The sequence below is a fragment of the Nymphaea colorata genome, chromosome 3, assembly GCF_008831285.2.
Source record: "Nymphaea colorata isolate Beijing-Zhang1983 chromosome 3, ASM883128v2, whole genome shotgun sequence".
In the NCBI taxonomy this organism is placed as follows: domain Eukaryota; kingdom Viridiplantae; phylum Streptophyta; class Magnoliopsida; order Nymphaeales; family Nymphaeaceae; genus Nymphaea; species Nymphaea colorata.
The window spans coordinates 28,691,200-28,702,504 of NC_045140.1; positions in this window are offsets into that span (position 1 = coordinate 28,691,200).

Consider the following 11,305-nt stretch of genomic DNA (forward strand, 5'->3'; position numbering starts at 1 on the left):
CTGCGGTGTCCTTTGGACCGGATCAGGTACTGTTAGGCACTCACCCGGTTGCGGCTAGAAAGCGCGAACCAAGCACGAGTCCTAGTTCCCAAGTCTCCTTGAGGTAATCTAAAAACCAAAAAATCCTAGCAAATTAAATACAAGGTCTACCCGGCCGGACAGGACCCCGGCGCAAAAAATCCCAAGGAAATGGAATACAAGTGCGGGTTACCCTTTACCAAAAACCTAGCTACGGCTTATCCTACTACAATCAAACTAAAACCGGATGCGAGGCTTTACAAACGCGTTCGATACAAGAATCACTCGCAACTCACTCACAAGCCACAATCAAACCACGACTAACGAACAAACCACGCCCTTTCCCAAATAGGACGGCTAGGCCCGCGGTGGTCGTGTCTTTGGCCTACGGCCTCCGAGGTACCACGAGACGGACGATGGGTCTAAGCCCGGGCTAAAACAGGAAATTAAGCAAACTAACAAGTCCCTAACGCAAAAGCAAATACTCCCACCCGAAACTACAAGGGGGTTAAGGAGATGATACCGGCCAAGGTGATTCCTTGGCTGTCCGAGAGGGATCCGAGGCTAAGACCGTGCCTCGGATATTGCAGCTACGGATCGAAGAAGTCCACTTGAGGCGAGCCTCCTCGGAGCTTGCTGCACGGGCTGGAGACCGGCGGGGAGCGCACGGCCTGTCTGCCGCTGGACGCCGACGATGCTGGCGTAGAGAGAGAGAGTCGGCCAAGGTGGCTCGGCCGACGCTGGCCGCGTGACGGGTGTCGACGGCGTAGACGGAAGGACGGCGGGAAGCGCGCGTCTGAGTGCGCCGGTGCCGCTGCTGCTGCTACACGTACTCCGGCAGAGTGACGAGGGGGGCGAGTGCCGGAAGCGGCAACGCCTACCTGCCTTCCTTCGGGTGTGGCTCGGCCACGGGCGTCGGCTGGGTGCCGACGGAAGAGAGTCGACCACGAGGGTGGCCGACGGAACAGCTACGCCTAATCCTAACTAAGGCTGGCTGGGCTCGGCAACGACTGGGCTCTAGTAGGGTAGTGTCGGTCTGGTTTAGGGAGGTTAAGGTAGGGGTAGGCCGAGGGGGGAGGTGAGGTTTAGGAGGGATGTTAGGGTTTCTAACTACGATGGTAGGCCAATGCGGTTTGGCTAGGGCTGAGCCTAAGCTCGGGGAAGTTGGTCAAGAGAGACCGAGTGCGATAGTGGGTTCTAGAAGGTAGCCTGACTACTGGACCAAGTGATGGGTCCGGGTGAAGTGGGTTCGGGCAATCTCGAGGTAGGCTCGAGATGACTAGGGTTAGGTCAAACTGAAGGGTTGACCTAGTGGGCTAAGACGGAAAGTCAGAGGGTTGACTAAGTCCTAAGGTCGAGTGGGTTCGGTTCAAATGTGGGTAGTGAACTCCTAGGTTGGATGACGCGTGAGGTTGACCTAGCTAGGTGGGCTCGGTCTTGGCGGTCTAGCCAAGTGAGTGCGTCGGGTCTTGCCACGTGGCAAGATCAACGGTCAAGGGTAGCTCGCTAGGGGAAAGGCTAGCGAGTAAGAGGAGGGTGGCGATCACTTTCCTAGAAGGTAGGAAGAGATCGAGCTTGATTGCTAAGGAGATTAGGCAATCAAAGAGGTGGCACTCGAGATTATTCGAGTCTCTCTCTCCGGTGGATGGGTGACACGTGGAGGCAAGGAACGGTGGAGATAAGCTGCGGATTAGGGTTGAGATGAAGGTGGAGGAGGTAGGCGAGAAAACGGGAAGGGGGAGCGCGCGGCGAGGGACTTGCCAAATCGCTCGGGTGTAGGTGGCACGCGGTTAGATGAGGTGGCAGCCGCGTGGACTGGGCGAGACTCCAAGTGGGACCTGGTGAGACAGGTGGCAGACACGTAGGATGATGACTGGACACGAGGTGGCTGGGATGCGGACAGGTGGCGCGATGGAGGGCTGAGGCGTTAGGGTTTGACGCAAAGGAAAATATGCCAAAAAGGAAGGTGGCGGAGGTGACAAATGCGGGCTGGGAGCTCGTGATCCAAGAGGGATTCTCGGAGGGGGCTAGGCGAGCTGGAGAGGACACATGGCAGGCTACGAGGACAGGGTATGACGCGGGTTGACAGATGTGGGACACGTGTAGAAACGGAAGGCCAAGATGCGCGGTAGGAAGACTTACCAATTCGGGACCGGCGGCCAAGGGAGACGCGGTCCTTCACGCGCCGCGGCTAGGGTTAGCTCCTCGTCCAAATGACGCTGGTGCCCTTCTCGAAACTGCAGGGGCCTTCGGTGGTGGAGGGGCAGGACTGTCCTTCACACCGGAAACAATGGTTGACGCCGGAAATTGCAGCGGTGTCTTAGCTCCAACGAGAATACCGGCCGAGGCGATTTCTATCTTCTCACGGGCCGAATTTGCCCAAATTTGACTATGTTGATCAGCACGAAGAGGCGATTCCACTGAAGTGGTTTAGAGGCCCAAACCTCGATATTGAACCGTGATTTTGAGTCCTTCAAGCCGCTGGATTTCTTGCCAACTTCAATTTGGAGCCGACGGTAGAAGTGATCTTTTTGTTGAGGCAGCCGTCGTGAACCGTGAGGGGTGGCTTGGGTTGGTTCCTACGGATAGAAAACCGATTCCAAGCGGGGAAGAGAGTGCACCAAGGGAGGGGCACCGTAGATCCTCAAACCAGTCACTCGGGTATGCCGAGCAAGGGGCCTAGGTCGCGGGTGAGGCTCCGGAAGCGAACAACTCCAAGCCGAATGGAAGAGTTCAATGATCCGAGTACTAACCTTGTTAAGCCGTCGAATCGAAGCCTTGGGGACTTCGATCTTCTCTTGTGCCGAACTCAGCCTTTCTTCTCCTTCGTGTTCAAGGGGAAGGCACCAATGTTCGGGCTATTGATCTTCTTCGTAGAGGCAAGCGTGGACGAGGAGGGATCACCGCCGGTGGGAGGGGATCCGCCTGGTTTGTCTTCCTTGAGGCCGAGGTCAACACGGACGACGGGGGCAAGGGGATTCGATGGGTGGAGACGCTCCTAACTCGGGTAGAGAGAGGGGGTCGAAGAGATGGAGTCCTCGAAGAGGAGAGAGAGCCAAAACTCGCAATGAGCCAAAATTCAATTTTTTCGATACAATTACAAAGGATCCAATACAATATATACAAAGAGAAAGTGATCCGGGATTATCACGCGCGGATCCAAACCCAAAATCTAAAAAGCTCAAGGCGCTCGGCACAACCCGCCGGCTTAGGTCTTGACTTCGAATCTCAAAGGCGCCAAGTAAAAAAAACGAGTTAACAAAAGCTTAGTACTAAAGTTAAAATAAACGCCTAAGTGCTAAAACGACTCCTTGAACCTTGCGAGCCCAAGGAGGGGGACCTCGTGAGGGTAAACGCCCTCACTTCGCATTTGGAGTATAAGGGCTCGGTCTGGTTGACCGAGCCATTCGCTTAAGACCTTTGGTCTTAGACGACCTCGCGGGTTGAGAAAGTCGAACTCGGTTTGGGTGCATCTAGCCTACGCTCGGTGAGTTCTACAACTGGTTCAGTGTGACCCTGAGGTTCATCCTGTTCGAGCACCGTTGCGGACTTGGCTGCTCCTCCCGCTCCTCCCACTGCAACCTGACCTGGTGCGTCGTTAGCCTCCTTGGGAGTTTCCTCGGCTAACTGATGCAAGGACCGAGCCCACAAATCTGACGCTCTTCTACGCCTAATGCTTGGCTCGGGCTGTTCGGCCTCGCCTGGGTCTGGACCATCTGGTAGGTCCGTAACAGATTCCCCCTCCCTACCTTGCGCTTGTCCTCGAGCGCTGGAAGAGGGAAAACGATGAGCAACTGACCCAAATTCCTCCCAAGAGGTTCCTTGGTCGGGGCCTTCCCACTCGACCAATACTTCATGCCTTGTTCGGCCTTGCCTTCTTGTATATCTGTGCTTTAAAATTCTGTAAGGCGTTGGCAACTGGTCCGGCACATGTTCCACGATAGTCGGTATCTCGCCTTGATGTGGTTTCAAGCGAGAGACATGGAACACAGGGTGGACTTGTGCCTCTCTGGGCAATCCCAATCGGTATGCGGCCTTGCCGACTTTCTGTAATATGGGATATGGCCCATAGTAACGCGGCAGAAGTTTCGAGTATGGCTGCCCCATTAGAGACTTCTGCTTCAGAGGAAGCCTCTTCAACCATACGTACTGCCCTTCTTCGAATCCTCGGTCTTGTCTACCTTTATCGTAGACTTGCTTCATTCGATTCTGCGCTTTAATCAAATTCTGTTTTAAGGAGTTAATGACCTCCTCTCTGGTGCGCAGTTCGCAGTCCACATTATCCTCTAAGGCGCTACCTCCTTCATAAGTTGGAATGGTTGGAGGTGGAAAACCGTAGACTGCCTCATAGGGAGTCATCCCTGCCGACGAGTGCCAACTCGTGTTGTAAGACCACTCGGCCCAGGGTAAGTATTTGACCCATGAATTAGGTCTTTCTCCCGCGAAGCATCTGAGATAAGTCTCGAGAGACCGATTCACAATCTCGCTTTGCCCGTCGGTTTGCGGGTGATGGGCAGTGCTGAACCGAAGTTCTGTACCTAACGTCTTCATATACTCCTTCCAGAACGCGCTCATAAAAATAGAGTCTCTGTCGCAGATGATCGTCTGAGGCATCCCGTGGAGTTTTCCAACGTACTCCTGGAAGACGTGAGCCACCATTGGCCCTTGGTACAGTCGTGGCAATGGTGCAAAGTGGCTGTATTTAGACAGCCTATCAACCACCACTAGTATTGCCTCTTTTCCTTCTGAGCGAGGCATAGCATCAATGAAATCCATGGTGATATCCGTCCATGGTCTTGTAGGAATTGGGAGTGGATTTAGGTGACCTGGAGGCTTGATTGCCTCGTATTTCTCCCTTTGGCAAATCTTGCACTGACGGATGTACCTTTGCACATCGGCCTTCAGTCCTCGCCACCAGAACTGGGCCTTGACTCTACTCACGGTCTTAGCGACCCCTTCGTGTCCTGCAGCAGGCGAGTCATGGAAGTGCTGCAGAAGCTCTCGTTTCAGCTCTGAATTAGGAGGGACAACGGCCCGACCCTTCCTAAAAAGAAGATCCCCTTTCACCGAATGTAAAGGGATGGAACCCGGATTCTGCTTTCCTGCAGCCTTAAGTAATTTGGTCGATTGGTCATTATCTTGATCGTTGGCCAATCGTACCCATAAGTTGGTTTCCACCACTGACAGTGTCATGAATTGTTCGGTAAGGCGTGATAGGGAATCCGCTGCCTTATTTTCAGGACCTTTCTTGTATTCGATCTCGAAATCGTACCCCAAAAGCTTAGCTAACCAGCGTTGTTGTGTGGGGGTGGATACACGTTGCTTAAGCATGTATCTCAAACTATTCTGATCGGTCCTTACTATGAATCTGCGTCCAATCAGATAGGGACGCCATTTCTCCACCGCAATTACAATGGCAAGCAACTCCTTCTCATACGTTGAGAAAGGTTTCGCCCTACTGGTTAGGGCCTTCGACATGTATGCGATGGGATGACCCTCTTGGCCGAGTACGGCCCCAACGCCAACTTCACATGCATCGGTTTCAATGGTAAAGGTCTTAGTGAAGTCGGGGAGTGTCAAAACTGGAGCGGTCATCAAGGCCGACTTGAGTTTGTCAAATGCAACCTTAGATTTCTCTGTCCACTGAAAAGCTCCCTTTTTTAGCATTTGGGTTAGAGGTTGTGCGATAATTCCATATCCTTGTATAAACCTCCTGTAGTACCCTGTGAGTCCAAGGAAGCCTCGTAGACCCTTTAGATCTTTGGGCAGTGGCCATTTCTCCATGGCTTGCAATTTTTCGGGGTCTGCCCGAACCCCTTCTCGCGACACAATGTGCCCGAGATACCCTATGGAAGATTGTCCAAAGCTACACTTGGACATCTTCGCGAAAAGCTGATGTTCCTTCAATATGTTTAGCGTTATGCTCAGGTGTTCCCGATGCTTTTCCTCACTTTGACTGTAGATGAGAATGTCGTCAAAGAAGACCAAAATAAAACTGCGTAGGTGCTCCCGAAATACGTCGTTCATGCACCTCTGAAAGGTGGCTGGTGCGTTTGTTAACCCAAACGGCATTACTAAGAATTCGTAATGCCCATCGTGAGTACGGAAAGCAGTCTTTGATATATCTTTGTCTTGCATTCTTATTTGATGATAGCCGGCACGAAGGTCTATCTTTGAAAAGATTGTGGCGCCGGTGAGCTCATCTAACAACTCATCTATGACCGGTATGGGGTGCCGATCCTTGACGGTTACCTCGTTCAATGCTCTGTAGTCTATGCAAAATCTCCATGTGTTGTCTTTCTTCTTCACCAAAAGGACTGGGGAAGAGAACGGACTACAGCTCGGACGGATGATACCATCATGGAGCATCTCTTTTACGAGGCGTTCAATTTCCGCCTTCTGACTATACCCATACCGATAAGGCCTGACGTTTACAGGCTCCGCTCCTTGCGTGAGTACGATGCGGTGGTCATAGGCCCTTTGAGGAGGTAGGCCTTTAGGTTCCGCAAATATCTCGGGAAACTTATTCAACACATTCTGAATCGAGGGTGGGATCGGTTCGTCAATGGTCTCGTCCGATCCTGGAACATCTGTAGCTAGCGTAAGGACCCAGCAAGCGGGCTGCTCCTGGTCGAGGCAACGCAGGGCGGCCTTAGGACTTGTCGTGCTGGCTAGTCCTTGCAACGTGATGGGCTCCCCATCAAGCTCTGGAATGAACGTCATCGAGAAATTCTTGACGTCCCAGTGGATATCTTTCCACGATAAGAACCAAGACATGCCTAGGACTAAGTCGACTCCATCCAAGGGTATGACCAACGAGTCAACTTTGAAGGTACGTTTCTTGATGGTAACCTCCATGTCCTTAACCTCGTGCATGCACTTCAGCCGGTGGCCCCCTCCCACGACAATCGTTTGAGGTTTACTTGGTTGCAAGGCAACATTGCACCTTTGAGCCGCTTCCTCGGTTAGGAAGTTATTCGTTGCTCCACAATCAAGCAAAATCAAAACTTTTTGCCCGTTGATACGCCCAAATACTCGCATGGCGTTGGGCTTGTGGGGGTCTTGCATGGTGTGAAGAGACTCACCCTCTTCGGGTTTGCCTTCGGCTTTTGGAGTCTCTTCTGTCTTCGTTTCTGCCTTTTCCGGCCTCTTGGCCTTTCTCCTTGTCCTCTCCTCTTGCTCAGAAGAGGAGCTAGAGCTGGAAGGTGAACTCGAGGATGAGTCACTATCCGAGCTGCTGCTGTATTCGGGATCGCTGACCACCATTACATGGAAGAAGGATTTGCATTGATGGTTCTTATCCCATTTGGCCTCACAACGATAGCATAAGCCTTTTCGTCTATATTCTTCAATTTGCTTCGGTGTGAGATAGCGGGTAGGGGGGTTCCTACCAGATCTGGTATCGGCCCTGAACTCCCGTCGAGGTGCGTAGGGAGTTGATTCATTACCCCTGGGCCGTGAGCTAGAAGAGAACGCCGGTTTCTTCTTCTGCTTGTCAAATTTGCGAGTCCTTTTTAGGGCTCGCTTCTCCTCTAGGCGCTCTTCACATATTCGCGCCATGGCAAAACATTCTTCGAGGGTGTCATAGTTCTGGACTTTCATTTCGAGGACAACCTCTTGTTTTAATCCACCCTTGAAGGCTCCAATAAGCGCCTTCTCGGTCCATTGGACTCGGCTAGCCAAACGGATGAATTCTTTGTGGTAGGCTGGCACGGTCGTTCTTTGGACTAACTTCTTCAAGTCTTCGTCGTAGTCCAAATAGGTGGAATCACCGAATCGGAGTTGGAAGCTTGCTTTGAACTTCTCCCAAGTTGGTTCTCTAGTTTTATGGTCAAACCAGAGATATTGGGTAGTGGCCTCGCCTGTGGTGTTGGCGGCCGCTATCTCTATCCATTCCTCATCCGGGATACGGTGGCAAACAAAGTAACGCTCTGCCATGAAGAGCCACTCTCTCAGACCTTCCCCATTAAACTTCGGAAACTCGTATCTAACCGTGGGGGTTCTCCTCTCTTCTTGACGAGAGTTGGTTCTCCTTCGTTCTCTCTGAGGAGATTCACCCTCCTCTCCTTCCGAGCCATAAAAGCTTCGGCTTTGGCTATGATTTCCAATGCGTTGCTGTTGGAAGGAACTTCGCATCTCTTGTTGAGTGCGATCCGGGGGTGGGTGCATTCTGCCCCTGCCGGCACCTTCACGAGGGGTGCCTAAATGTGAAGCGTCATGTGTATCCGCTTCCACATATCTGCCCTTGCCCTTGTCTCGTCCTGACGTGGAGGGGTCCGAGGTGGGTCGATCTGTACCAATGTTGAGGTGGGCTGTAATCGCTTTAAGCATGCCCTTCATCTCATTGGTTTCACGTTGTTGTTCTTCCTCTCGACGGACGGCCTCATTTCTACGTTGCTGGTCCATGTTGTGCATCTCTCTTTTCCAGCGGTTAAAGTCCCGCTCTAATTGTAGGATGCGACCGGCAAGGGGTTCTTGAATCTCTACGGATTCAGAGGGATGAGGTGCCTCGGTTTGGCCCTCATCGGCGGTGCCTTCCTCAACGTTGAGGTTCTTCTTGGATTTGGCCATTTGGATGGCTTGAAATCGCCAAGGCAACACTGTAACGTTACCTAAACTACGCTGACCTAAAATCCAAAAACTGTAACACTGCCACTCTTAAGCTACGCTGGCCTAACTAGACTGACTCTGCCCTCTGCACGCTGCCGCTGATGCCGCGTGCGTTCTAAGGCAAGGGAGACGGGTTGGCCCGCCTACTGCCGCGCTACGCCTTAGCGCCTCGGCAGTCCCGCTTCGCTCTCGGCCGGGCTCAAGGAGCCTAAATCGCCACACCCGCCTGGTGTCTCGGCGACGCACCTCAAGCTTGGCTACCCTCGGGTGTACAAGGCGTACAGCCCTACACTTGCTAAAGGTGAGCAAGCGAACCCTAGAACAACACTAATATACGGAAACCGTGAACACTAGAAGACCGAATCTGGCTACTGACTGAAAACCGAAATACCAACAAGAAAACCACTGCCTAATCTGCACTCTGACTAGAAAACCGAACAAGCTGCCTTTGGTGAAGCCGATTCTTCAGTCTTCGGGTGCTCAAACAACGGAATATACCCCAAGGTAGCTCTGATACCAATTGTTAGGCACTCACCCGGTTGCGGCTAGAAAGCGCGAACCAAGCACGAGTCCTAGTTCCCAAGTCTCCTTGAGGTAATCTAAAAACCAAAAAATCCTAGCAAATTAAATACAAGGTCTACCCGGCCGGACAGGACCCCGGCGCAAAAAATCCCAAGGAAATGGAATACAAGTGCGGGTTACCCTTTACCAAAAACCTAGCTACGGCTTATCCTACTACAATCAAACTAAAACCGGATGCGAGGCTTTACAAACGCGTTCGATACAAGAATCACTCGCAACTCACTCACAAGCCACAATCAAACCACGACTAACGAACAAACCACGCCCTTTCCCAAATAGGACGGCTAGGCCCGCGGTGGTCGTGTCTTTGGCCTACGGCCTCCGAGGTACCACGAGACGGACGATGGGTCTAAGCCCGGGCTAAAACAGGAAATTAAGCAAACTAACAAGTCCCTAACGCAAAAGCAAATACTCCCACCCGAAACTACAAGGGGGTTAAGGAGATGATACCGGCCAAGGTGATTCCTTGGCTGTCCGAGAGGGATCCGAGGCTAAGACCGTGCCTCGGATATTGCAGCTACGGATCGAAGAAGTCCACTTGAGGCGAGCCTCCTCGGAGCTTGCTGCACGGGCTGGAGACCGGCGGGGAGCGCACGGCCTGTCTGCCGCTGGACGCCGACGATGCTGGCGTAGAGAGAGAGAGTCGGCCAAGGTGGCTCGGCCGACGCTGGCCGCGTGACGGGTGTCGACGGCGTAGACGGAAGGACGGCGGGAAGCGCGCGTCTGAGTGCGCCGGTGCCGCTGCTGCTGCTACACGTACTCCGGCAGAGTGACGAGGGGGGCGAGTGCCGGAAGCGGCAACGCCTACCTGCCTTCCTTCGGGTGTGGCTCGGCCACGGGCGTCGGCTGGGTGCCGACGGAAGAGAGTCGACCACGAGGGTGGCCGACGGAACAGCTACGCCTAATCCTAACTAAGGCTGGCTGGGCTCGGCAACGACTGGGCTCTAGTAGGGTAGTGTCGGTCTGGTTTAGGGAGGTTAAGGTAGGGGTAGGCCGAGGGGGGAGGTGAGGTTTAGGAGGGATGTTAGGGTTTCTAACTACGATGGTAGGCCAATGCGGTTTGGCTAGGGCTGAGCCTAAGCTCGGGGAAGTTGGTCAAGAGAGACCGAGTGCGATAGTGGGTTCTAGAAGGTAGCCTGACTACTGGACCAAGTGATGGGTCCGGGTGAAGTGGGTTCGGGCAATCTCGAGGTAGGCTCGAGATGACTAGGGTTAGGTCAAACTGAAGGGTTGACCTAGTGGGCTAAGACGGAAAGTCAGAGGGTTGACTAAGTCCTAAGGTCGAGTGGGTTCGGTTCAAATGTGGGTAGTGAACTCCTAGGTTGGATGACGCGTGAGGTTGACCTAGCTAGGTGGGCTCGGTCTTGGCGGTCTAGCCAAGTGAGTGCGTCGGGTCTTGCCACGTGGCAAGATCAACGGTCAAGGGTAGCTCGCTAGGGGAAAGGCTAGCGAGTAAGAGGAGGGTGGCGATCACTTTCCTAGAAGGTAGGAAGAGATCGAGCTTGATTGCTAAGGAGATTAGGCAATCAAAGAGGTGGCACTCGAGATTATTCGAGTCTCTCTCTCCGGTGGATGGGTGACACGTGGAGGCAAGGAACGGTGGAGATAAGCTGCGGATTAGGGTTGAGATGAAGGTGGAGGAGGTAGGCGAGAAAACGGGAAGGGGGAGCGCGCGGCGAGGGACTTGCCAAATCGCTCGGGTGTAGGTGGCACGCGGTTAGATGAGGTGGCAGCCGCGTGGACTGGGCGAGACTCCAAGTGGGACCTGGTGAGACAGGTGGCAGACACGTAGGATGATGACTGGACACGAGGTGGCTGGGATGCGGACAGGTGGCGCGATGGAGGGCTGAGGCGTTAGGGTTTGACGCAAAGGAAAATATGCCAAAAAGGAAGGTGGCGGAGGTGACAAATGCGGGCTGGGAGCTCGTGATCCAAGAGGGATTCTCGGAGGGGGCTAGGCGAGCTGGAGAGGACACATGGCAGGCTACGAGGACAGGGTATGACGCGGGTTGACAGATGTGGGACACGTGTAGAAACGGAAGGCCAAGATGCGCGGTAGGAAGACTTACCAATTCGGGACCGGCGGCCAAGGGAG